Raw genomic sequence first — 26,093 nt, forward strand, 5'->3', positions numbered from 1 at the left:
GTAGCCACGTCTCGATCCCTGAGTCAACAGATGGGATCGTTTGCAAGACAACAACCATCTGCATGAACAGTTCGACGACGTTTGCAGCAGCATGGACTATCAGCTCAGAGACCATGGCTGCGGTTACCCTTGACGCTGCATCACAGACAGGAGAGCCTGCGATGGTGTACTCAACGACGAACCTGGGTGCACGAATGGCAAAACGTCATTTTTTCGGATGAATCCAGGTTCTGTTTACAGAATCATGATGGTCGCATCCGTGTCTAGCGACTTCGCGGTGAACGCACATTGGAAGCGTGTATTCGTCATCACCATACTGGCGTATCACCCGGCATGATGGTATGGGGTGCCACTGGTTACACGTCTCGGTCACCTCTTGTTCGCATTGACGGCACTTTGAACAGTGGACGTTACATTTCAGATGTGTTACGACCCGTGGCTCTACCCTTCATTTGATGCCTGCGAAACCCTAAATTTCAGCAGGATAATGCACGAGCGCATGTTGCAGGTAATGTACGGGCCTTTCAGGATACAGAAAATGTTGGACTGCTACCCTGGTCAGTACATTCTCCAGATCCCTGACCAACTGAAAACGTCTGGGCAATGGTGGCCGAGCAACTGGCTCGTCACAATACGCCAGTCACTACTCTTGATGAACTGTGGCATCGTGTTGAAGTTGCATGGGCAGCTGTACCTGTACACGCCGTCCAAGCTCTGTTTGACTCAATGCGCAGGCGTATCAAGGCCGTTATTACGGCCAGAGGCGGTTCTTCTGGGTACTGATGACTCAGGATCTATGCACCCAAATTGAGTGAAAATGTAACCACATGTTAGTTCTAGTATAATATATTTGTCCAATGTATACCCGTTTATCATCTGCATTTCTTCTTGGTGTAGCAATTTTAATGGCAGGTAGTGTACTTACCATTAAAATGAGAATGGAAGCTTTAGAAATGTGGTGCTACAGAAGAATGCTGAAGATTAGATGGGTAGGTCACATAACTAATGAGGAGGTATTGAACAGAACTGGAGAGAAGAGAAATTTGTGGCACAACTTGACTAGAAGGAGGGATCGGTTGGTAGGGCATATTCTGAGGCATCAACGAATCACCAATTTAGTATTGGAGGGCAGCGTGGAGGGTAAAAATCGCAGAGCGAGACGAAGAGATGAATACACTAAGCAGATTCAGAAGGATGTAGGCTGTAGTCGGTACTGGGAGATGAAGAAGCTTGCACAGGATAGAGTAGCATGGAGAGCTGCATCAAACCAGTCTCTGGACTGAAGACCCCAACAGCAACAGTTTACTTATCTACTGACAACACTCTTCGGGTCCTTCTGTACCGGCGGTTTCGTCTCTAGTGACATCTAGAGGTCAATTCCACGTTACATCGGGGTGTCCTGATACCTTTGGTCAGGTAGTGCTGCAGCGTGGGTCTGCTCCACGGCTCTTGTTGATAGCGGGAATGACGTAGGCATCTTTCCAACCGCTCCGGCAGGCCGCAGGCAGACTTGGGGCCGGTGCCGACTTGGGAGGCGCCCCGAGAGTACGGCTAAGAGCATTAGCATAAGACGGCGCGGCCCCCCAGGTACCTGCCCGCCCGCGCTCGCCTCGGCGCGTCGCATCGCTTCAGGCGGCGTCGCGACGCAGACGTCGGCGCCGCCGCCGCCGCTATCGACCGCCGCCCAAAGCCCGCTCGCCGGACACGGCTGCTACCGCGGCGGCACGCCACACTGCGTCGCCGCTTTTATGCTCGAGGCCCATCCGCCGGGAGGCCGCGGTGGGGCGCCCGCATCGCTTCCGTCGTCCGATTCGCTTCCTCGCTTGACACGATTGTACCTGACGCGGCGCTCGAAAAGCGGTGCGTGCGCTGTCGAATCACATCGTTACGAACGCTTACTACACTAATTATTGTGAAAACAGATGGCCCAAATGAATCCGAGTGGAGGAAGGGAGATTAGAACTTAACGTCGAAAGTTGCCTGTCACAACCACAACTTCGCAACTTTCAGATACTCTGCACCGATCTATTCAATTTTTTTTAAAAAAATATCATTTCATTCATTGTCTTAGAGACCCGCTCCTTAATACACTCTGGAACAAAAAGAAAAAAAATGACGTGCCACGAAAAACCTCCGACCCACTTCGCTAGAACGGAGGTAGTCATGCCTCTTCCTCGCGTCACATCACCTGAGCTTTTAATGGAGCGCATTAGAGTGTGTTCTATGGTCATGTCTGATCAATCCCCTGCCCGAGAGCATGAAGTTCTGTTTATGGTGAAATAACCCTTAGCTGCAAAATACTTGAACACATCTGCATCTGGCCGGCTATTTTTTAATGCTATCATATCTTGCATGAGCAAGCAGTAAAGGAAACAAAAGAAACGTACGGAGTAGGAATTAAAATCCATGGAGAAGAAATAAAAAATTTGAGGTTCGCCGATGACATTGTAATTCTGTCAGAAACAGCAAAGGACTTGGAAGAGCATTTGAACGGAATAGACAATGTCTTGAAAGGAGGATATAAGATGAACATCAACAAAAGCAAAACGAGGATAATGGAATGTAGTCGAATTAAATCCGGTGATGCTGCCGGAATTAGATTAGAAAATCAGACACTTAAAGTAGTAAAGGAGTTTTGCTATTTGGGGACCAAAATAACTGGTGCTGGTCGAAGTAGAGAGGATATAAAATGTAGACTGGCAATGGCAAGGAAAGCGTTTCTGAAGGAGAGAAATTTGTTAACATCGAGTTTAGATTTAAATGTCAGGAAGTCGTTTCTTAAAGTATTTGTATGGAGTGTAGCCATATATGGAAGTGAAACGTGTACGATAAATAGTTTAGACCAGAAGAGAATAGAAGTCTTCGAAATCTGGTGCTACAGAAGAATGCTGAAGATTAGCTGGGTAGATCACATAACTGATGAGGAGGTATTGAATAGGATTGGAGAGAAGAGAAATTTGTGGCACAACTTGACTAGAAGGAGGGATCGGTTGGTAGGACATGTTCTGAGGCATCAAGGGACCACAAATTTAGCATTGGAGGGCAGCGTGGAGGGTAAAAATCGTAGAGGGAGACCGAGGGATGAGTACACTAAACAGATTCAGATGTAGGTTGCAGTAGGTACTGAGAGATGAAGAAGCTTGCACAGGATAGAGTAGCATGGAGAGCTGCATCAAATCAGTCTCTGAACTGAAGACCACAACAACAACAACATCTTGCATGTAAATATGAGCACATTTTGCATACTGAAAATGACCACTTGCATCGAAGAATGGTATCTTTTTCTGAACACATCCCAAATGACCATTCCAATCACCACGACGTTCAAAATTAATGATCCTATATTGAAACACTGTACCCAAAATGCAGCAGTAGATCCATTCTACTTGAGACGAGCCAGCTCATTCTTATACTTATTTAAAATTGATGCGAAACAATCATCTCCCTCAATTTTTTTGCCAGTAAGATCTTCTTTATTGCTCAAAATGCTGAAAGCACTTTTCTTTTCTTCTTCTGAGACACTGGCGTCTTGCATAATGATACAAGATAAAACAGCTTGAACAAGTAAGAGTCCTCTAACACCTCTGCTTTAAGCATGTCCAGTTATAACATCTTTCTAACAGAATTTGCTGCATGAACTAAGCTTAACACTTCTTGCAGCCGAGACGCTGTTATTGTCTGATTGATGCGCCCACGAACGACATGAGTGTATGAAATCCTCCAAATCTCACGGATATTGTCCCAGACTGGATTTCTCGAGCCTTTATGTACAGTGGCTGGTCGAAAGTAACGAAACAAATTGCGGCACCTTACGGCTGGCTATCGTAAGGCTGCTGCACACAGTATTGTAGTCATTTGGTGGTGAATTAATGAACGGTAGGAAATTTACTGCACTTGTTTCAACATTAATTGTGTTAGCGAGAGACTGCATAAACCCTTTCCACTCAAGAACTGCTGATACTTGTGGTGTAGTCTGTACGGAATGAAGCCATTTACCACACAATCACAGCGTATCTGGCATGGTGGGTTTTAATATGGCAGATGGAATGGGATTAATTATGTTAAAATCAAGGACGTAATGTACCGTGCTGGTGTTCAAATACCTGAAGTTCCATGACACTCAGTTTGCCTATTTCTGAAAATCTGTAGATGTGTTGTATAAACAAATGTTTCCAGAATGACATTTTCACTCTGCAGCGGAGTGTGCGCTGTTATGAAACTTCCTGGCAGATTAAAACTGAGTGCTGTAACGAGACTCGAACTCGGGTCCTTTGCCTTTCGAGGGCAAGTGTTCTTCCTGTGGTGTCACCGCCAGACACCACACTTGCTAGGTGGTAGCTTTAAATCGGCCGCGGTCCATTAGTACATGTCGGACCCGCGTGTCGCCACTGTCAGTGATCGCAGACCGAGCGCCACCACACGGCAGGTCTCGAGAGACTTACTAGTACTCGCCCCAGTTGTACGGACGACTTAGCTAGCGATGCAACACTGACGAAGCCTCGTTTATTTGCAGAGAAGATAGTTAGAATAGCCTTCAGCTAAGTCAATGGCTACGACCTAGCAAGGCGCCATAGCAATTGATAGTTATCGTATGAAGCATGTCTCACCAAGAACGATGTATACAAATGATGGATTAAAGTTAAGTATTCCAGAAGCTACGTACCTTTCTTTATAGCATTCATCCCGTATCCTGTTTCAGACCTCACGCCAGCCTGCTTGAGTTTAACGCGTGCATTTCGGCCTTCTCTAGCTATAAAACACTTCCAACTGAGCTGCCAGGAAGTTTCCTAACAGCGAAAACTCTGCCGTAGAGTGAAAAGTTCATTCTGGAAACATCCCCCAGCCCGTGTCTGAGCCATGTCTCCGCAATATCCTTTCTTCCAGAAGAACTAGTCTTGCAAGTTCCCCGCAGGAGAGCTTCTGTGAAGTCTGGAAGATAGGAGACGAGGTAGTGGCGGAAGTACATCTCTGAGGACAGGTTGAGAGTCGTGCTCCGGTAGCTGAGTTGGAGGAGCATTTGCCTGTTAAAGACAAAGGTCCAGAGTTCGATACTCGGTCCGGCACACAGTTTTATCTTCCAGGAAGTTTCAGATGATTACAGTTTCAGTGAAATTGGATGATTTATACAAGAGAAAGAGTTTCATAAATTCAACAAGTCAATAACATGTTGGTCCACCTCTCGCCCATATGCAAGAAGCTATTCCGCTTGGCATTGATTGAGAGTGTTGTTGGATGCTCTCCTGAGGGATATCGTGCCAAATTCAGTCCAATTCGAGAGTTAGATCGTCAAAACCCCGATCTGGTTGGAAAATCCTGTGCGTAATATGCCAAACGTTCTGAACTGGGGAGAGATTCGGCTACATTGTTGGCCAAAGTGGGGACCGGCAAGCACGAAGACAAAGCAGTAGAAACTCTCACCGTATGTGGGCGGGCATTATCTTGCTGAAGTGTAAGCCCAGGATAGGTTGTGAAGAGCAACAATACGGGCAGTAGAATGTCGTCGATGTATTGTTGTGCTGAAAATTACAACCAAAGTGGTCCTGCTATGAAATGAAACGGCACCCCAGACCATTACTGCTGATAGTCAGTCTGTATGACGCTTTGGTACCCCACCGTTGTCCAGGGCGCCTCCAGACACATATTGCTTGGTTATCGGGGCTAGGTTCTAAGAGAGTCTTATCACTGAAGACAATTCTACTCCAGTCAATGATAATCCTGGCCAAACGTTCCGACACCACAGCAGACGGCTATGTTGGTGTACAGAGGTCTATGCTATTCTGCTCGAGGGGTGCCGAAGCTCAGCAACCTTTCTGTTAGCCGCCTATTGATGATTCTTGTGATCTCAGAACCACTAGCTGCATTTCGGTGATAATGATGGGGTCTGTGAGGGCCTCTCTGCAGGCTGCTCTGTCCTCAAGTTCCGTCCTCTCTCTAGGACGATCTCGGCGCTTTGTTCGGGCATGGTTCGCTCACTCCTGTCAACATCGTCGAAGAGTGGCGTCGCTCCTATTCAAACGTCGAGCGAGTCGCCGATTATTCCAAACGGCTTCTTTGAGCCTAATTTCCACGCCCGGTATCAAATGCTGACATCTTCGTATATTGTTCACGCGACTGTCTGCGAAGCATAGTTACAGTCCAACTGAGTACACGAAATGCAATTCGCAGTCTTTATGTCCTTGTGTCGACATGCCCCTGTTTATTATGCTCGCCAGCCGTGGGGTGACACTGCGCCGCAGCGTCACACATTCATACATCGGCCGCCAAAGTTTACAATTTTGTATTTTTATTTTTTGACACATGTCTGAATATCAATTTGTGACCAGTTTGCATAACTACTTCGTAGTGCACCGATTTTTGTTGCCATAGGTGTATTTTAAAACAAGTTGCATATTTTACAATTTTTCATGCGATAACATAAATTGGAGGGTTTTTCACCTATTTCATACATCTGATGTGCAAGATGTATGAGACAAGCTTCAAGAAGAAAGTAATAATTCCAATTCCAAAGAAAGCAGTTGCTGACAGGTGTGAAAATTGCCGGACTATAAGTTTAATAAGTCATGGTTGCAAAATACTAACAGGAATTCGTTACAGAAGAATGGAAAAAGTGGTAGAAGCTGACGTTGAAGAAAATCAGTTTGGATTCCGGAGAGGGGCAGGAACACACTGGGCAATACTGCCCCTACGACTAATCTTAGCAGATACGTTAAGGAAAGGCAAACCTACCTCTATACCATTTGTAGACTTGGTGAAGGCTGTTGACACTGTTGCCTGGAACATACTCTTTGAAATTCTAAAGGCAGCAGGGGTAAAATACAGGGAGCGGAAGGGTACTTAGAATTTGTAGAGAAACCAGAAGGTAGATATAAGAGTCGAGGGGCATGAAAGGGAAGCAGTGATTGAGAAGGGAGCCAGACAGAGTTGTAGTCTGTCTCCGATGTTATTCAATCTTTACACTGAACAAGCAGTAAATGAAACCAACTAAAAATTTGGAATAGGAATTAAAGTTCAAGGAAAAGAAATAAAACAATTGAGGTTTGCGGATGACATTGTAATTCTGTCAGAAACAGCGAAGGTCTTGGAAGAGCAGTTGAAGGGAATGGACATTGTCTTGAAAGGAAGATATCAGATGAACATCAACAAAAGTAATACAAGAATAATGAAATGTAGTATGATTAAATCAGAGGTTGCTGTGGGAACTAGGAAACGAAACACTTAGTTTTGCAATTTGCGCAGAAAAATAACTAATGATGGCCGAAGTGGAGAGGATATAAAATGTATACCGGCAATGGCATGAAAAGCAAGAAGAGAAGTTTATTAACAACGAATACAGATTTAAGTGTTAGGACGTCTTATATGAAAGTATATGTCTGGAGTGTAGCCATGTATGGAAGTGAAACATGGACGGTAAACAGTTTAGACAAGAAGAGAACAGCAACGCTTGAAATGTAGTGCTACAGGATAAAGTTGAAGATTAGATAGTTGGATCAACTAACTAATAAGGAAGTACAGAATAAAACTGAGGCGACAAGAAGTTTGTGGCACAATTTGAGCAAAAGAAGGGATCTGTTTATAGGACACGTTCTTAAACCTCAAGGAGTCAGCAGTTTAGTATTTGAGGGAAGTGTAGGTGATAAAAATCGTAGAGGGAGACCAAGAGACGAATACAGTAAGCAGATTCAGAAGGATGTAGGTTGCAGTGGTTGCTCGGAGATGAAGAGGCTAGCACAAGGTAGAGCAGTATGGAGAGGTTCATCAAACAAGTATTTGGACTGAAGACCACGACAACAACAGAAACATAAATTGTTCCTTATTCCAAGCAAAATTTAAATTAATTGACGGAAATGGATGGTTCGAAATAAGGGTTTTATAATTTGTTGAAACTGGAAGAAGTTTAAAGGTGATAAGAAAGATTAGAGATGAGTTGTAGATAAGCGCCACCTAAGTGCATCGGCTGGTGTGGGGACAAATACCTCGGACAGACATCGAGCCATGCTTCCTTCAATGGTCCTTTTTATTAAGCTGCGTATCAGAGTGTCAGTATTTATTGTACGGGTTTCACGTGACTCTAGTTACAGTAACCTGTCACGGCCTATATGCTTGGTGATTCGGTCAAGAAAGTTATTGTCATCATCGAATGTAAGCGATGGTTGCTTGGTTCAATTTCGCCATCTTCTTATGAGGTATCTGTCATGTTGATTGTCTGTTGTGTCCTTGGTCTCGTGTTTGATCTGTTTTTTCGTTCCTTTGTATACTGAAGGTACAGGCATTTGAGATCAAGTCTGCCTTGCTGCTGATTTCTTTCCATGCTGTTTCTTCTCTAATCGCTTTCTAGAAATCTTCTTATGTGTGCCCCGGTCATCTGGCCTGTGAGAGAAGTGTACAGTGTGTTTAGTGCTCCGCGGGACGCTCTCTGTCCACAAGTACATTCTTCACTTTCGCTGAGATGCGTGCGGTGTTTGAATGCGTGACTATCTTTGACGCTCAGCAGAACGCCATGAGGAAATCTTACAGTTGTCGGTTTCTGCGAGACAATCAGGTATGAGGGCGGTGAGTTAGTTTCGAACGTAAGGTTTGAAAGCGGAAAGAATGGTCCACTTGGCCGCCGATGGTCGACGACTGCACATGTGGTAAAACACTGTTATAGTTGGGTGAGGTTTACGTAGAACTGAAGTCAGAGTCAGTCGTACATTAGCAGGCGTAGTAACTGCATGTCCGTTTTCTGGTTCATACTGCAAGGCTTGGTGTGGTGGTACTTACGGTATTTATACCAACTTTCTATACGGACGGGAAACCTCCCGGGCTTTATGAGATAGGTTATCTTCGAAGCACGGTACATAATCGGGCCTACATTAATCCATCCTAGTACTAGGGGGTCTGAATTAATCACATTGCATTGTAGTGGGCTTCTTCCAATATATTTTGATGGACATAGACATTTTTTTGTTCAAATATTTAAAGTGTAGTGATTCACTGTGCCACGTGTTCTTCGCACGGATTATGTGTTCGTTGTGGTGGCTTTAATTATACTTTGAATGCAATTATATATTTTCTTATCAAAACTTCTAAAGTTTATTCTTGGTCTCTTTCCATTTTTTTAAAATTCTGGGGCCTTTTGGCCGAGTCGCACTTAACAACCGGTAGTAACTAAATCGTGTAATGTTCTGTCTGCCTTTAATGGATATGAAATACCTTTTGAACTATTACTACAAACGAAATGATAGGTATATTTCGTATATTTTTCTCTGTGTGCCTTTACTGAACCGTACGTTTGTCAGCCGTAGTAGTCAGGGAGGAAGATGGTAGTTCATCGCTTTCTATAAAACGTGACAGTTTTACGTCACTGAATTTTCAGATTTGCAGTTATGCTAAGAGAGAGGGCCAAGCATGCTCAATACATGTAATTTTTTCCGCAGCTTGGGTACTCACACACTATTCAGTCCATATATTTATCACAGCTGAGCAAGATCACAGAATTCAATGAACTATTTGTAGTGACTTGGCAAGACAGCCAAGCCACTAGGAGGTAGCCGAAAGGCACGCGTTTAAGCTCACGCAGGCTGGCGTGAGGTCTGGAACAGTTAAAGGAGTTGAGTCTAGTAAAAAAAGTACGTAGCTTCTGGAATACTTAACTTTAATCCATAATTGGTAAACATCGGTCTGACGGTACATGCTTCACAAGATAAATAGCAAATGATAATGGCGCCTTGCTAGGTCGTAGCAAATGACGTAGCTGAAGGCTATGCTAACTATCGTCTCGGCAAATGACAGCGTAATTTGTCAGTGAACCATCGCTAGCAAAGTCGGCTGTACAACTGGGGCGAGTGCTAGGACGTCTCTCTAGACCTGCCGTGTGGCGGCGCTCGGTCTGCAATCACTGATAGTGGCGACACGCGGGTCCGACGTATACTAACGGACCGCGGCCGATTTAAAGGCTACCACCTAGCAAGTGTGGTGTCTGGCGGTGACACCACACTATTTACCTATGTCCGTCATTAATACGTTAAGCAAATAAGACGTTCTTCTTTTGTCATTTGTCATATTACCTTAAAGATGCAGTCAGGTAGCGTTGTTCTATGATTTCATGCGTGTAAATCTTGTATGGAAGAGGGCATTTTAATAAGAGGTCGTTAGTGACAAGCCCACACTAGGATTAGGAAAAAAAGAACATCGGCAGTGTCCTTTCAAAGGCACTGTCGCGGAATTTGCCTGAAGTGATTTGAGGCAACAGGAGAATGACGTACTAGGACATGTACTGAAACTCTGAAATAGTGCATTGATAAATGGCTCCGTATTACGCCTTTGCTACACTAAATTCCTCCCTTCCTGCTGTAGTTACACGACTATCAGGAGACTGAGATTGGTGGCGATGTGGTTACTTCCTACTAGTCGATTCGTTCCTTCTGGCTAAAGCGTGCAGGAGTGTAAAGCTGGGACGTGTTACGGAAGCTGAGCGCACAATATGGCTGCAGTGTGGCACTGACAGTGTGAAAAGGACCAACACTCGGGATAAGGAATGTCTGTAACGAAACTGTGTTTCCTGACGCTGGAGGGTAAATGATGTAATTTAAGTAATGTGCTCTATACAAATTGCAAATTTACTCCATAAGATTATGACTATAAAAAGACTGATGATGTAGTTCACACTTCAGGCGGAAAACATGAATCTTTCGTCCAACGCAAAAAGTGGTTGTATTCTTGTTTAACAAATTTACAGCAGCCTTCGATACACATACATGCACATGGTCAATGTATTGGTATATAATAATCATCATGCCGAAATTATGCATGTAGCGGCAATGCCACGAGACCTTGTTTGTACTTGCGATCTCGTGTATTCTCTGTCCTTTCTACTCTGGTATGGTCCAGATGGTAGAGTGCTTCCCAGTCCCATCGACCGAACAGAACAGTCACAGCTTGCGCTGTATGCGCCCGCGCAATATCGTGTAAAATGATGGGTGGGTTGCTGTGACTGCTCTGTTCGGTCGATGGGACTGGGAAGTACTTTGCCATCCACCATACTCCCCGAACTTAAGACCTTGTGACTTTGATTTGATTCTGAAGATGAAGGAATCATTTCGTGGCACTCGCTTCAGAATTGTTCCAGAGATTCGACAGTCAGCAGACCGCTCCATTCGCACCATCAACAGAACAGGTTCTGCTAACGGTATACTACGTCTTCCACATCGCTGGCAACGGGATCTACACAACTCTTGTGACTACTTTGAAGGACAGAAACAGGAGCAAACATGTAACTCTTTTGTATCGGTTGTGAATAGATAGTTGCCACTATTTAAGTTCCAACCCTCGTATAAGATACCGTTCAGTGTGGTTGTGTACCTAAGCGGGGGATAAACTGAACACAAAACGCTGGACCATTACAAGTTTTAAGGATTTATTTGTTGATGACAGTAGCCGAAACGATGTAATAAATAAATATATTATTGAATCTAGACGGTTTTATTCACGAAAATGAGTCAAGCTCTTTGGGAACCCTCAAGTCTTACGACAGTCCGGTTTTGATTGATGGAATGAGTTGTACCAGCACTTATTTGACACTTTGCAGTGACGTTTTGAACTGTGAGTAGTCGCTCTTGTCGAGTGAGTGAATCAGTAGAAGCTAGCAACGCGGAGATCGATAACGCTAACGGATGCCCGAAGCAGTGACGGTCGGTTCGCTTTTGCGGCCACTTTTGAACTTTTCCACCCACTCGTAAAATCTCGCCCGGTTCATGCAACCAGTGTCATACTGTTTGTCCATCTGAGACAATATTTCAGACAGTTGTACTTTCTGCAAAAGTAAAGCCTGCCGGTGTGACCGAGCGGTTCTAGGCGCTTCCGTCCGGAACCGCGCTGCTGCTACGGTCGCAGGTTCGAATCCTTCCTCGGGCATGGATATGTGTGATGTACTTAGGTTATTTAGGTTTAAGTAGTTCTAAGCCTAGGGGACTGATGACTTCATATGTTAAGTCCCATAGTGCTTTGAGCCATTTGAACAATTTTTTTTTTTCTTTTTGCAAAATTAAAGATTTGATTACAGAACGCTGTTCATTAAGAGTACATTCTTTGAGCAGATAAGTCACTGAAACTAAAACTTTAGATGTTAAGTTTACTTTGCCATTAAAAACACTTTTCGCAAGGTTGCCAACCAACACTACCGAAATTTCAGGTGTTGCCTTCACTACATATTTCTGTCTTTTTTTTTATTACTAAATGCCTCTTGTATATCCTGAATATTTTGATACAGGGAACCCGTGTCTCCCAAGGTTCGCCTCAAGGTAGTAGCATTTCGTTTTGTTTCTTACTATGATTTACCTCTGTATCTGTATTGAGCTGAAAATATGTGCACAGCACTGCGAACATCGACGCAATGACGTGTGTGTTGTTTGAAACCTATTCTTCACCCTCAAGCTTTTCGCTTCTGTCTCGAGTTTCTTTTCAGAGCACTGTTAGTGGTTCGTTTACAGTGATACACAGCAGTACCAATAGGCTATGAACGAAGAATTGCAAAGGTTGCAGATGCCGTCACTGCGGCAACACCTGAGTATACCATCGTTGTGCCGCTCTTCCACTGTATTCAGTGAACCAACACACGAGGTGCACACGGGCCAACTCCTCTTCAGTCCATTCAACTGTGTAAACGTACTATTACGAAGTCGACTGTCGAATGTTCATACACGTGTCTTTCTCGAAAAACGCATTGCCTTCTGGTAACGAAATTTGCAGATTAGATTGAAGCTGTTGTGTTTTGCCCACTCGTCAAATATAGGGTGTCTAGGAAACCTGCTTTCTCGGATAGCTAGACAACAATTCAAGCAAATGGTATTAATGAAGTCTATTACAATGATAAATGACAATACTTTGCGTATTCACAAAGGTGTGTCGCAAGCAAATGGCGTCATGCAAATAATCAATGTCGTTCGGTATATACAATTCCAATGCAAGCAAAACAATATAGTTCATAAGTCACTGCCGTAGCGTTCGGAGGACGGCCCGTCTTTAATTCGGGCCGAGCGTACTATTGCCTGACGTCCTCTAACAGCCGTCTCTGCTCTTGCGATCTTGATTGTCGTGCCGGCGTTTGACGTTACGCCGGAACAGAAGCGATTTCGTTCAGAATTAGAACGAGGCAGTTGCTGCCTGCTTGCTTGCTACACATTTACGCGATTGTACGTTACGCGACATTTCAGAATGCGGAACATCCGATGCTTCAAAAATCGTGTATAGCCTGGGAAACGTTAGGACCTGGTTCTAGTTACCACCTTCGTTTGAAAATGTGGGGATCAAGGACTAATTTCGAATTAGTTGCCAGAGAATTGAGGTTGTTTATTTCACTGATTTTTCACTTGTCTAGTAACAGTTTCGGGCCTTAACGCTAATATAAGATAATTTTCACTCTGTTGTAAATGATTGGTCACGGAAAGACGCGTGGTCCGTTGAACGGGAATTGTATACGAAACATCATATTTTGTATTCAATTTCTGAACAATATAGTAAGAGTGCATATAGCTTTGGATTCTTAGGAATGTATCTTTCACTCGCCTAATCTTTATCCAAATTAAACTCTGACGTATTCCATACCTCTACATGTATTCACTGTAATCAAGAACTACTTTTTCGAACGTACTGTGTTTTATTTAATTACATTTGAATCCAAAAATGGATAAACTGCCTTCATTAGTGACAATATTTTTATTTTAAATGAATTTTCAACTATGCTAGTAAGTTTCTCCCTTCTACAGCTCCCTCTAATAGTATGAAAATTATTCCATGATGTTTTAACAGATGTCCTCTCACTGTTCCCCCTTCTTGCCTGTGTTTTCCACATATTATTTTCCTCGCCGATTATACGGAGAACCTCCTCATTCCTTACCTTATTGCCGGCCGAAGTGGCCGTGCGGTTAAAGGCGCTGCAGTCTGGAACCGCAAGACCGCTACGGTCGCAGGTTCGAATCCTGCCTCGGTCATGGATGTTTGTTATGTCCTTAGGTTAGTTAGGTTTAACTAGTTCTAAGTTCTAGGGGACTAATGACCTCAGCAGTTGAGTCCCATAGTGCTCAGAGCCATTTGAACCATTTGAACCTTACCTTATCAGTCCACCTAATTTTCAACGTTCGTCTGTAGCACCACATCTTATATGCTTCCATTGTCTTCTGTTCCGGTTCTCCCACAGTCCATGTCTCACCGCCATACAATGCTGTGATCCAAACGTACGTTCTCAGTAACTTCTTCCTCAAATTAAGTTATACGTTTGATACAATTACACTTCGCTAAGCCAGAAATTCCCTTTTGGCCAATGCTATTTTGCTTTTTATGTTCTCCTTGCTCCGTACGTCACGGGTTATTTTGGTGTCTAAGTAAGAGAATTCCTTAACTTCATCTACTTCGTAATCACCAGTTATGATACGTTTCTCGCTGTCCTCATCCCTCTACTTCTCATTACTTTCGTCTTCCTTCGATTTACTCTCACTCCATATTCTGTACGCATTACCCTGTTCATTCCACTCGACAGATCCTGTAATTCTTCTTCATTTTCACTGCGGATAACAATGTCATCAGAGAATATTAACATTCATACCCTTTCACTTTGAATTTTAATCCCACCCTTGAACCTTTCTTTTACTTGCCTCGTTGTTCTTCTAGGTATAGATCGAACATTAGGGACGAAAGAATACATCCGTGTCTTACACTCTTTTTAATCCGTGCTCTTCTTTTTTGGCGTTCCACCCGTATTTTTCCCTCTTTGTTCTTGCATATATTGTATATTACCCACCTTTCTCTTTAGCTTACCCCTATTTTTCTGAGGATTTCGAACATCTTGCACCATTTCATATTGCCGAATGCTTTTTACAGCTCGATAAATTTTGTGATTGTTTTCTGATTTTTCTTCAGTCTTGTTTCCACTATCAACCGCAATGTCAGAACTGCCTTCTGGTGCCATTAGCTTTGCTAAAACCAGACTGATCGTCATATAACAGATCCTCAATTCTCTTTTCCATTCTTCTGTATATTGTTCTTGTCAGCAACTTGGATGCGTGAGCTGTTAAGCTTGTTGTGCGACAATTCTCGCACTTGTCGGCTCTTGCGATCTTAGGTATAAATTGGGTGGGTGCTGTTTTTGCGGGAGGTCTGGTGGCATATCGCCAGTCTCATTCATTCTACACACCAGCGTCAACAGTTGTTTTGTTGTCACGTCCTCCAATTATTTTGGAAATTCCGCTGGAATTTTATCCATCCCTTCTTACTTATTTAAAGTCTTCAAAAGCTCTTCTACATTCTAATACTGGATCCCGTATGTCTTCCCTATCGACTCCTGCTTCTTCTTCTGCCACGTTATTAGGTAAGTCCTCCCCATCAATAAGGCTCTCAATGTACTCTTTCCACCTATCCGCTTTCTCGTCTGCATTTAACAGTGGAATTCGCATTGCACGCTTAATGTTATCACCCTCGTTTTTAATTTCACCGAAATTTTCTATACGGTGAGTCCGTCGTTCAATCATTTCTTTTTCGTTTTCTTGACTTTTTCATGTAGCCATTTCGCCTTAGCTTCCCCGTTCTACCTATTTATTCATCCGTAAGTGTCTTGTTTTTCTGTATTATCGAATCTCCTTGCACATCTTTGTACTTCCTTCTCTCGTCAAACAACTGAAGTATTTCTTCTGTTACCCATGGTGTTTACACAATTACCTTCCGTGTTACTGTATTTTTCTTTCCAACTTCTGTGATTTACCCTTTAAGAGATATTGATTTATCTTTAGTTGAACTGCCTACTGAGTTACTCATTACCGCAGAACCTATAGCCTCAAGAGATCTTCAAGCGCGTCTCTTCATTCCTTAGACTTCAATATACTATTTCTTTGCGGACTGATTTTTCGCGACTAGCCTCTTTCAGTTCAGCCCACTCATCAACATTATCAAATTTTGATCTGAGTCTATATCTTACCATGGGACGCCTTACAAATCCCATATCTGATTTCAGAATCTGTTACTCACCATGATCTAATCTAAGTGAAATCTTCCTGTATCTCACAGTCTTTTCCAAGTATACATCCTCCTCATGTGATTCTTGAACAGAGTATTCACTGTTACCATCTGAAACTTATTGCAGAACTCAACTAGTCTTTATCCTCCCTCCTTCCTAGTACGAAGCTCATAATCCCCCATAATACTTTCTTCTGCTCCTTCCCCTAAAACCGCTTTCCAGTCCCCCTTAACTATTAGATTTTCATCACTGTTTATGCACTGAATTACTCGTTCAATATCCTCGAATAATTCCTCTATCTCTGCATCTTCTGCTTGCGACACCTTCCTGTATACGTGACCTAATGTTTCCGATGTTGGTTAGCTGTCGCTTCTGATGAGGACAACAGTGTCACGGAACTGTTCACAGTAACTCACTCTCTGTCATACCTTCGCATTCATAGTGAATCCTACTCCCATTACACCATTTACTGCTGTTGTTGATATCACTCTATATTGGTTTGACCAGAAAACCTTGCCTTCTCTCAGTTTCACTTCACTAACCACTCTACATCTAGACTGAGCATTAACATTTTCCTTTTGAGATTTTATTGTTTCCCAACCACGTTCAAACTTCTGACATTCCTCGGCCCGACTCGTAGAACTTCATCCTTTTATGGGTTATTAACTCTTTTTCTCATGGTAATCTCACCCTTTGCAATCTCCTCCGAGAGATCAGAATGGAGGTCTACACCAGAATATTTTGCCAATGAAGAAATCACCATGAAACTTCTTCAATTACAGGTCATATGTCCTGTGGACATATGTTATTTGTTTTTAATGCATTGGTACCCCTTGGCTTTTGCATCCTCATGCCGTTGATTACTGGTGATCCTTTCGCCTTTTAGGGCAGTTTCCCCACCCCAAGAGCAAGAGTGTGCCCTGAACATCTGTCTGCTCCTCCACCCTCTTTCACACGGCTGTTGGCAGAGTGCCGGCCGCTGTGGCCGAGCCGTTTTAGGTGCTTCAGTCCGGAACCGCACTGCTGCTACGGTCACAGGTTCGAATCCCGCCTCGGGTATGGATGTGTGTGTGATGTCCTTAAGTTAGCTAGGTTTAAGTAGTTCTAAGTCTAGGGGACTGATGACCTTAGATGTTAAGTCCCATAGTGCTTGGAGCCATTTGAACCATTTTTTTGTTGGCAGAGTGAAGGTGACTTCTTTTGCGCGAGATCTTCGGCCACAATCGCTTTGTTAGTGGTCATCAATTACAGAGAGCTTCCATCCGCTACGCCAAGTAAGAAGACTGTACTTCTGCATTGCCTTGCAGTTAAACGGTAACGATATTTTCCTGTTGGTTTGAATATAGCAAGCAGGTTCAAATGGATGCAGATCGGAGTAGGTGTGCAGAGATGTAGAGGCTTTCACAAAATACACTTGCGCTGAAAGCTGTATCAAAGAACTGTTCATACTGAAACTGCAACAACAATAAAACACCCTTCACAAATAAAATTCGAGTAAATGAAACACAACATTTAGAAAAGCAAAACAAGTTTACTGTTCAGTAAATTTTATCAAGTGCGATTATTTCACACATAATATTTGGAAAGTAATACTGTTTACAACAGCACATCAATGTGTATAAGAACCTGCATTGACATGAAATGATAAAAAGAAACATTCAGATACAATTTAGTTGTTGGTAAGGGAAATGATAGGTTTCAGTTCACTCTTTAGCATTTGATAGTCCACAGAATGATTCAGCGTCTTGCCATGGAATATTATGGCTGTGAGGTTTGTGAGGAAGCAAGCACTGTGCCTGCATATCTACGGTGGCGAGCGAGAGGTCGGTTTTTCTTCGTCACCCGGTCAAGCCGGCAGCGCCCAGCACGTGTCAGTACAGACCGAAGGATTGTGCAATTATCCAGTGTAAGTTAAATATCTAAACTACGACAGAAGACCTGGAGAGATGTAAAACTATGTTAATGTTATTTACCTTAAATTTCAGCTTGATTCGCTGATTACTTTTCTCAAAAATCTACTTTTTACGAAATTTCAAAGGAGCATAATAAAATAGTAGAAATTTGTACGTTTAGAATTAGGTACAGTATCATGTAAAGAAACATACGTGCTAAAATGGCGGCTCTGTATTCAGTAGATGCGATAAGGAAGCTGCACCAAATTTCAAGACTATACACTGACACAGGTACTGATGATTGAAAGGAGACCAGATGTCACAATCCACCATCGGTTCTGTTAGAAAAATTGTGGAAGTCAGAGCTTAAGGGTTATCAAACTGATAATTTTATAGAACATAGGGAGTACCAGCTTTGATCAGAGAAAAGTTGGGAAATTTGTTACTCTTCAACTAACAACGAGATAAACCTTTTCGTGGTTAAAAAGGGTGCGATGTTGGCTCTGCTACAGACCCTGGAGGCCTTCTGACCAAAGGTATTGATTTTCTGGACCACCAAGAGTATAAGGGTGGTTCAGCGGCCCCTACCGATTCGTTTTATGCAACCTGCACTACATCTGTATCAGGAAAGGTACCCAAACAAGCGACAGCCACATAATCGACGTAAATATTCTCTGAGAGCTTTGGGCAGCTGTTAGCAAATGAAATCATACTACAAAAAATACAAGTGAGGATTGGCAATGTGTTACATGGTATTTTTGGACCAAGAAGTACCTTACTTGTGCCATACTTATCCAAGAGCCTCCAATATTCCTTTGTGTAATTACCAGTGTAGCCAAACAAGTTTTGGATATCCCTGTAAGTTTATACCGTTTGTGGTACTTAGGTTTTCGCAGATGATTCGCAAGATAAATACTCGACAGTTGTTACTTCCACATTTCCCATTTTGAAATCTCCTGTTAATTTCGTTATTTCCGATGGCAAAACACGGGTTATAAGGCAAAGTTTCCGAACCATTTACGAAAGATTAAGTGACATGAACAGAATAAACTTACAAAGACATCCAAAACCTGTATGACTACACCGCTAAATACACATAGGAAGACTGGAGACACCTGGATAAGTACGGCAGTAGTAAGGTATATGTTGCTCCAAAAATACTGTGTAACTGATGCCCAATCCTGACTTGCATTTCTTACAGTATGATTCCAGTTACTATCAGTCGCCCAAAGCTCTGAGAGGGAAATTATGACAATAACATAGCTATCGCCTGTCTGGATACCGTTCCTGATACTTAGTGTGGGTTGCATAAAACGAATCGGTAGGGACAGCTGCCATCAAAAACTTGATTCGATAGTCGTCAATCGCACCGAATGTATCTCGCTAATCTTCACAAAAAGTGATTCCGAATATGTCGTAATTCTGCGTCCATGTGCACTATGCCTCGGGTGGCATTACAGACTAACAAGTACTTTTTGAATTAGTTATCGCGCAGATTTTGTGCAAGTGTGTAAAAGTGAACTTAGGAAAATTAATAATTTCCTGGATAGCCTGTTTTCTGTCCCGATGCTTCTGATTTTGTGTGTTGCCCGTAGTTGTGGAAAAAAGCGTAGCAAGTGGCGTAGACTATTCACCACTTTTAAGGAGAGTTGTTAACTGTCCTTAATTAACAGAGAGAGCGAAAGTCAGTAATTCTTAGTATTTCGAATAGAATTTATTTGCTAAACTGCAATGAACGGTGATTACGACTGGAAAACTTTAATTAATTGCAAAACTATTACCGTTTTTCTGAACTTTGCTTGAATATACTGATTTGTTAAAACACTAGATTTTCAGTTATTGTCGTAGTTCCAAATTTCTCTGGATTATAAATAGAGTATCAAACATTTTATTTTACTTGGGGCGAGCTGAGTTGTGGACATGTAGACTTAAGATCACGGGCAGAATGTTCTCCATTGCTTTCTGGTAGTCCACACAAGTAATTTATAGGCTCCTGCAATGGCAGTGGCATTTGAAAATCGCACAAATAATCTGAACAAAACTAATTAAGAACCAACTATAAACAATAAAATTGAAATCACCGTCTCCACAGGTTCCTAAAAATCTGTAATATCAGAGTTGAAAAATATATGTGAGATTTAAATGATTTTGTTTTTGAAAAGTTATACTCGTATTTCTTCATTTTCATCAACCTTTCTAATATTTCGGTTCTGTCTTGCCTGTTCTAACCACTGTCCCATTCCTTCCTCTAATAAAGGTCGCCGCATATTTCATCCAGTGTCTGTTCTGTCTCAAAGGCCTTGATTCGCGTTTTGTGAATCAATGTAACGTAAAGCATTCATCTACAGGAAACATAACATACTCGCAGCTCTTTATTCTTTGGTATTCGTACAGTATAAATTTGCGCTCACAACAATTTGCTATCGACCCAGAAGATTTCATAACATCATGCAAAGTTTAATATCGATACACTTCGTTTTTCATTTGTAGTAAATTAAGCCATTTTCACTATTTTTCGACCGTGACTGTCTCGCCAGAATAACAAAGTGAGTGACCGTTTCATGCATCAGTCCAGCTTCCAAAGTGACATCACCTCTTACTAAGTTTTCTCATCTTCCACAGGATGACTACAGCATTTACGAAAGGACTATGTAACATCAGTATGAATTTATTGTAAAGTTATTTTTGTAATGCCATTTAGGCTGAAGATGAGGTATTCCCTCGAACACGTCGCTAATTAAATAAGTAATACAATAGTTGACAAAGTTTGTGACTGGTAGCGGTAATTTAAAAAAAAAAAAACGTTACATAAATCATTCTTTACCCCTCGTAATGCAGAAAGATCGTGAACGCCAGATCTCGACACAGAATTACAGCTACACAAAGTAGGCATGAATTTTATGAGACAACTTCGTGACAGATTTTAATGGAGACTGCTCTGTACGTCATTTTCCATCGGAGGCATCAAAGATTCAGACAAAACGACAAAAATGACGCCGGCATGCACTCGGCACCGCGGTTAGCGAATATCGCATTCACGCGATTGAAGTTGCAGAATTGATTGCCGCTATTTCCATATTTTCGGCTCGCATCAAATGAAACACAAATCAGCATTTAACGAGAGCAGCTGCAACAGCAGTGACCATTAAATAAGTTTCGATTATGTTGATGTGGCCATATTTGCTGCGCCATACATCATTACTGCTTGATGGTATTGACACACCGCCAAAACTGTTGGCGGTGTATCTGGATTCAAATATGCGATATCTGAATGATAAATACCGGCAAAACTGGCGCTAATTTTCACTCTGCCACCATTCGCGCTACCGAGCAGTGCCGGCCGGTGTGCCGTCCTCTCCACGTCATCACGTCATCGCACCCACAGCTCATTTCCGATGCCGGGGAGCGTCCTGGAGTGTCGAACTTCCTTGGTATTACTCAATAAAAAGAAAATTAAAGTCTTTGCGATGTGGATGGGTCCAGTCGCGCAGCTACATGTATTTATGTTCTCTGCAAGCTTCTTGCTCGCTTACGGTTGGCGGTCAAGGGTGCTTGTGCTAGCGTGCGATTTCATCCCATTCCTTTTCCATTCGAAAACTGGGCTAGGGAAGAACACGAATAGTCGATCGAGACAAGAAAGTAACGCTTTTAAACGGGTTTTAGTGATTTTGTCTCTTCATGATAACCACAAAGTCTTCTGGTCCAGACTGAATACCAATTAGGTTCCTTTCCGAGTATGCTGATGCATTAGCTCCATTTAACAATCACATACAACCGTTCGCTCGACGAAAGATCCGTACCCAAAGACGGGAAAGTTGCACAGGTCACACCAGTATTCAAGAAAGGTAGTAGGAGTTATCCACTAAATTACAGGTCCATATCGTTAACGTCGATATGCAGGAGGATTTTGGAACATATATTGTGTTCTAACATTATGAGTTACGTAGAAGAAAACGGTCTATTGACACACAGTCAACATGGGTTTAGAAAACATCGTTCCAGTGAAACACAACTAGCTCTTGATTCACATGAAGTGTTGAGTGCTATTGACAAGGGATTTCAGATCGATTCCGTATTTCTGGATTTCCGGAAGGCTTTTGACACAGTACCACACAAGCGGCTCGTAGGGAAATTTCTTGCTTACGGAATATCGTCTCAGTTATGTGACTGGATTTGTGATTTCCTGTCAGGGAGGTCACAGTTCGTACTAATTGACGGAAAGTCGTCAAGTAAAACAGACGTGATTTCTAGCGTTCCCCAAGGTAGGGTTATAGGCCCTTTGCTGTTCCTTATCTGTACAAACGATTTGGGAGACAATTTGAGCAGCCGTCTTCGGTTGTTTGCAGATGACGCTGTCGTTTATCGACTAACAAAATCATCAGAAGATCAAAACAAACTGCAAAACGATTTAGAAAAGATATCGGAGGGCTGCGATAATTGGCAGTTGATGCTAAATAGCGAAAACTGTGGGGTCATCCACATGAGTGCTAAAAGTAATTCGTTAAACTTCGGTTACACGATAAATCAGTCAAATCTAAAGGCCGTAAATTCAACTAAATACCTGGGAATTACAATTACGAACAACTTAAATTGGAAGGAACACATAGAAAATGTTGTGGGGACGGCTAAACAAAGACTGCGTTCAATTGGCAGGACACTTACATAATGTAACAGACCTACTAAGGAGACTGCCTACACTACGCTTGTCCGTCCTCTTTTACAATACTGCCGCGCGGTGTGGGAGCCTTACCCGATAGGACTGACGGAGTACATAGAAAAGGTTCAAAGAAAGGCAGAACGTTTTGTATTATTGCGAAATATGGGAGAGAGTGTCACAGAAATTATACAGGATTTGGGCTGGACATCACTAAAAGAAAGGCGTTTTTCGTTGCGACGGAATCTTCTCACGAAATTCCATTCACCAATTTTCTCCTCCGAATGCGAAAATATTTTGTTGACACCGACCTAAGGGAAATCAGAGCTCGTACGGAAAAATATAGGTGTTCATTCTTTTCGCGCGCTATACGTGATTGGAATAATAAAGAATTGTGAAGGTGGTTCGATGAACCCTCTGCCATGCGCTTAAATGTGATTTTCAGAGTATCCATATAGATGTAGATGTAGATGTAGATGAAGTGGCAATATTCTGGCCTCCTGCGGGCAGTGCCGACGTTAAAACACTGTGCATGAGGCCTTTGACTTCTGAGCACTGCCGCTGTGCCCTGCGCAGGAGAATCCGTTGCACTGAATCCAACTCCCCTGCATCTCTAATTTGTTTTTGACTATACGGGAAAACTCTATCGCTACAAGGGTAAGAACAAAGCTAGAATATGTGAAGCAGACTACAAAAGAACATGGAAATTTCTGAAGCTTCCATTCGGGTGGCTGCATTCGAAATTCCGCGAGTTTTTGGTGAGTGCCACTCTCATCATCTGCTGTCGTAGGCAGAGGTCTTCTTTAACCAGGAGATGATAAGTGACATCCAAACTTCGCTAAATTACAACGCAGCCACCAAGATGGAAGCCGGAGAAAATTTCTTAGCAAAATACGACGTTGAGAGTCTCTATTCATACTATAAAAGATTTTTGAAGTACGTTGTTGTTGTTGTTGTGGTCTTCAGTCCTGAGACTGGTTTGATGCAGCTCTCCATGCTACTCTATCCTGTGCAAGCTTCTTCATCTCCCAGTACCTACTGCAACCTACATCCTTCTGAATCTGCTTAGTGTATTGATCTCTTGGTCTCCCTCTACGATTTTTACCCTCCACGCTGCCCTCCAATGCTAAATTTGTGATCCCTTGATGCCTCAAAACATGTCCTACCAACCGATCCCTTCTTCTAGTCAAGTTGTGCCACAAACTTCTCTTCTCCCCAATCCTATTCAATACCTCCTCATTAGTTACGTGATCTACCCACCTTATCTTCAGCATTCTTCTGTAGCACCACATTTCTAAAGCTTCTATTCTCTTCTTGTCCAAACTGGTTATCGTCCATGTTTCACTTCCATACATGGCTACACTCCATACAAATACTTTCAGAAACGACTTCCTGACACTTAAATCTATACTCGATGTTAACAAATTTCTCTTCTTCAGAAACGATTTCCTTGCCATTGCCAGTCTACATTTTATATCCTCTCTACTTCGACCATCATCAGTTATTTTACTCCCTAAATAGCAAAACTCCTTTACTACTTTAAGTGTCTCATTTCCTAATCTAATACCCTCAGCATCACCCGATTTAATTTGACTACATTCCATTATCCTCGTTTTGCTTTTGTTGATGTTCATCTTATATCCTCCTTTCAAGACACTGTCCATTCCGTTCAACTGCTCTTCCAAGTCCTTTGCTGTCTCTGACAGAATTACAATGTCATCGGCGAACCTCAAAGTTTTTATTTCTTCTCCACGGATTTTAATACCTACTCCGAATTTTTCTTTTGTTTCCTTTACTGCTTGCTCAATATACATATTGAATAACATCGGCGAGAGGCTACAACCCTGTCTTACTCCATTCCCAACCACTGCTTCCCTTCCATGCCCCTCGACTCTTATAACTGCCATCTGGTTTCTGTACAAATTGTAAATAGCCTTTCGCTCCCTGTATTTTACCCCTACCACCTTCAGAATTTGAAAGAGAGTATTCCAGTTAACGTTGTCAAAAGCTTTCTCTAAGTCTACAAATGCTAGAAACGTAGGTTTGCCTTTTCTTAATCTTTCTTCTAAGATAAGTCGTAAGGTTAGTATTGCCTCACGTGTTCCAACATTTCTACGGAATCCAGACTGATCCTCCCCGAGGTCCGCTTCTACCAGTTTTTCCATTCGTCTGTAAAGAATTCGCGTTAGTATTTTGCAGCTGTGACTTATTAAACTGATAGTTCGGTAATTTTCACATCTGTCAACACCTGCTTTCTTTGGGATTGGAATTATTATATTCTTCTTGAAGTCTGTGGGTATTTCGCCTGTCTCATACATCTTGCTCACCAGATGGTAGAGCTTTGTCATGACTGACTCTCCCAAGGCCATCAGTAGTTCTAATGGAATGTTGTCTTCTCCCGGGGCCTTGTTTCGACTCAGGTCTTTCAGTGCTCTGTCAAACTCTTCACGCAGTACCTTATCTCCAATTTCATCTTCATCTACATCCTCTTCCACTTCCATAATATTGTCCTCAAGTACATCGCCCTTGTATAAACCCTCTATATACTCCTTCCACCTTTCTGCCTTCCCTTCTTTGCTTAGAACTGGGTTGCCATCTGAGCTCTTGATATTCATACAAGTGGTTCTCTTCTCTCCAAAGGTCTCTTTAATTTTCCTGTAGGCAGTATCTATCTTACCCCTAGTGAGACAAGCCTCTACATCCTTACATTTGTACTCTAGCCATCCCTGCTTAGCCATTTTGCACTTCCTGTCGATCTCATATTTGAGACGTTTGTATTCCTTCTTGCCTGCTTCATTTACTTTATTTACTACATTTGAAGTACGTGAGACAACCAAATGAAAACGATACATAGCGAAAAAAGTAAGTAAACTGTTTATTATTTCAAAGGCAGTCCCATAACAGGTAATACATTTATGGAACAAAGGAAGGAGATTACTAACGCTCATCATCGAGGATATCAGTGCAATCGTGTATCCTACTGTGAGATAAGACAGTCAATGCCTTTATGGGAAAATGTTTGCGTTTGCCTGCGGAACCGTGATTGTAACCATGGGTGCAGCTCTTCCTCCGAAGTAAATCGATAGCCACTACTGTCATTCTTCAGGTCCCCAAAAATCTGCCAAAGTTGTTTCGATTACGTTGTATAAGTTTCGCTGGGAAGCCCGTACACATTCTCCGTACAGTTCCGGTGATCCCATCCCATTTCCAGATTTTTGTACCTCTGACGGAAGGCATTCGGGGCCGTCAATTTGTTTCTGACGAAGACAAACAACCGCATATATTTTTCCATGAAGACATTAACCGTCTTGTCTCACACTGGGATCATACACTGAAGGACCAAAGAAACTGGTTCACCTGCCTAATACCGTGTAGAGCCCCCGTGAGCACGCAGAAGTGCCGCAGCACGACGCGGCACCAGCCCGACTAATGTCTGAAGTGGTGCTGGAGGAAATTGACACCATCAGTCCTACATGGCTGTTCATGAATCCGTAAGAGTAGGAGGGGGTGGAGATCTCTTCTGACCAGTACGTTGCAAGGCATTCAAGATGTGCTCAATAATAGT

Source organism: Schistocerca serialis, chromosome 8 (assembly GCF_023864345.2).
Source record: "Schistocerca serialis cubense isolate TAMUIC-IGC-003099 chromosome 8, iqSchSeri2.2, whole genome shotgun sequence".
In the NCBI taxonomy this organism is placed as follows: domain Eukaryota; kingdom Metazoa; phylum Arthropoda; class Insecta; order Orthoptera; family Acrididae; genus Schistocerca; species Schistocerca serialis.